Source organism: Acartia tonsa, chromosome 3 (genome assembly GCF_053477335.1).
Source record: "Acartia tonsa isolate MP-2025a chromosome 3, ASM5347733v1, whole genome shotgun sequence".
Classification (NCBI taxonomy): Eukaryota; Metazoa; Arthropoda; class Copepoda; order Calanoida; family Acartiidae; genus Acartia; species Acartia tonsa.
Window position 1 is genome coordinate 819,714 of NC_137262.1, and position 3,269 is coordinate 822,982.

Consider the following 3,269-nt stretch of genomic DNA (forward strand, 5'->3'; position numbering starts at 1 on the left):
CTAAATTAAAAATGACAGAATAGTTATTTCTCGCATCGTATTATGAACTGCTTTCCGCGGATATAGAATGCACAATTATAAGATTAAAACTAGTTTTTTTAGCCCCGAGGTGCCGAAGGCACCGGCTAAAAAAACTGGTTTTAATCTTATGATTGTACATTTTTATATTCGTAGAAAGCTGGATATAATACGATGCTAGACATAGTTTTTTCGTATGGATGAGAACCGGTTCCTAACCACCGGATTCGAATGAATACAAGAAAGTTTATTCCGACGCCACTGATTTCATGCGGGCAGAGTTGCATATAGCTCATGCCTCCTCTATTCTATTACTTTAATGTTCAGATTGAAGTTGAATAAAATAACCCAAACTTTGAGTGATTGAAACATGAATTATTAAAACGCCACGCATTGAAAAATACACGAATCTTCTTTTTATTTTCTATAGATCTATCCATGGCAGAAATAATAGTTATTTCTTTCATCGTATTATAAACGGCTTTCCGCGGATATAGAATGTACAATTATAAGATTAAAACTAGTTTTTTTAGCCCCGAGGTGCCGAAGGCACGGGCTAAAAAAACTGGTTTTAATTTTATGATTGTACATTTTTATATTCGTGGAAAGCTGGATATAATACGATGCTAGACATAGTTTTTTTCCAATGGATGAGAACCGGTTCTTATCCACCGGATTCGAATGAATACGAGAAATAATAATTATTATTGTCTATTTGTTTGCACAAATGTATTTTTTTTTCAAAGAAAATCCACGTAAATAATATTTTTTTTCATAACCTTTTACGTAATAAACAAACAATAAAGGATTCTTCATTCAAAAGTGTAGCATCTTAAAGTTTGTAATCAAGTTTAGATGAAGTTTAGGTTTGATTCCTATTATAGTAGAGAAACAATGGATTTATTATCACTTACATATATCTTACTTTAGATTTCCATGTTCTCTTGTAAAGTGAAACTTGCAGCGGTCTAAAATTATAATTTTCCCCTTAGACCGCCTTTTCCCTATTCCCTCCCCTCCTATTGGATGAACATTCTAACCAATAAGCGAGTTTCACGTTAGCAAGCTAAATTGGGCGACAATCTTTGCAATGTCAAAATATCTACGTATATTCTACATCTATTGAAAAACATCTAGTAGAAAATTAGGTAATTTTCTTAGCCTTACAAACATAGATATAAAGAAATAAGTAAGACTTAAGAAAATCTAACTCATTGACCGAAGACATCTTATACGATTTGACTTCATAGAAAAAAGGAAATGGCTTATCTATTTCGTTGAAAATAACTCAGCAAATGAAGAAAGTTTTTTTCTATGATTTTCCAAAACAGAATCATGTCATTCAGTGTGGTAACCTCTTGCTGATATATTTGTTTTTTGTCGCTTATTTTCTTAGACATATTTATTGAGATAACACATTGTAGAAGTGTTTTTTTTGAAAAGTTATCAAAATGATTCACCGATTATAGAAGTTTCTTCTGTATATATATATGGTTTAGATTTATTATTAATAAGTTTAATATTTATATTTTACAAAATCATTTAATTAGGTTGTGGCCTTTTGTTATATTACTAACTAAGTTATCCTATAAAACTTTTTAGCAAACTCTTCGGTCCTAAGGTCCAGCAAAACTGGAATTAGTCAGCTTTACTTTTTCATCTTCTTTTCTAAAAGAAACAAGAATGACAACATCCATAAAAGCGAAGCGCAGAAACGATAGGACAAACGGACATTAACACTTGTATAGTGTCAGAACTGAATAATCAGAATATAAATGTATAAGAGTCGATGCAAAATTGTAAGTAAATTTGTTGAAAAATTGCTTGATACAGAATAATGTTTATGGACATAGATTAATTATAGAGTTGCTTCGCTTGTAATATTGTACTTTGTTGTCCCAGGAATCAGTATAAAAAATCAGATCAATCGGATAATTAGATCATATAAAAATTTGTTGTTAAAAAAGTAAAAAAAATCAACATGTTTAAAATGGACGCACAGACATTTTGGTAATGATTATAGAGTTGCTATGCTTTCTAAATCGTACCTAACTACTGCAGGAATCACCATGCAAAGTTTAAAATCGATAGGACAATTCTAACATGCCTAAATTAACGAAAAAAGCTATCTGTTACGGACGGAACGACCCTAATTATAGAAAGGCTTTTAAAAATTTATAAAAAGATATTAATAGTATCTTTTTAAAAATCACGGAACCTTTTAGCACAATTCTAATAGTTATTTTTCGCATCGTATTATAAACAGCTTTCCGCAGATATAGAATGTACAATAATAAGATTAAAACCAGTTTTTTAGCCCCGAGGTGCCGAAGACACGGGCAAAAAACTGCTTTTAATCTTATGTTTGTACATTTTCATATTCGTAGAAAACTGTGTATAATACGATGCTAGACATAGTTTTTTCGTATGGATGAGAACCGGTTCCTATCCACCGGATTCGAATGAATACGAGAAAAAGTTTTAAAGCGAAACTGTAGTACATAAAACCCATGTCCCCATATTCACGAAACCTTTACGAATATTTTTTATAAAAATAATTCAGTTGTTGGTTATAGCTGTCTCCCTTCTTCCCTTTCAAATATATAGTTTCAAGATGCTTAGGGAGCAGCCAATAATCTTTAATATCTAATTTCTCTACTAAAAATCCGATTAAGCTCTCCATATCAGAGAAGCTTTGTTTTTGTCAAGAGCAGATTACGTTTTTTTGAGAAAGACTAAACTACATAACTTTTGTGTCACTTTTAAGGAAGACCATTCCCTTTTCTCCCATCTCTTTTGAAGAGATTTTCTTCCTCCCTTCCCTTTTTCTTTTCCCATTACGTCACAAGAATCGTCTTCCTCAAAAGTGACACAAAAGTTATGTAGTTTAGTCTTTCTCCGTTTTTTAGATTCCCTTGAACATATTCAGTTTAATGTCTTATTTGTTAGGCTTCGCTTTTTTGGATATTGATGTAAAAATTAAGGGTATAGTCCCTTTCGTGGCAACGCTCCTTAAGGGGCCATTCTTCGTTTTTTTCACAGTAGCTTTTCGCCTAATTCTAACCACTGTGGGGGCTCTAACCCTTCGGGGCCAATTGCGGGGCAATCACCTAACCAAATATAACCCAACCTAACCTAAAATAACTTATCAAAAACCATTTTAAAAATACTACTAATCGCCCCTTTGCCACGATAGGGACTATTCCCAAAATAAACTGTTCCACGAAAATAATAAAAAAAAAAACATTATT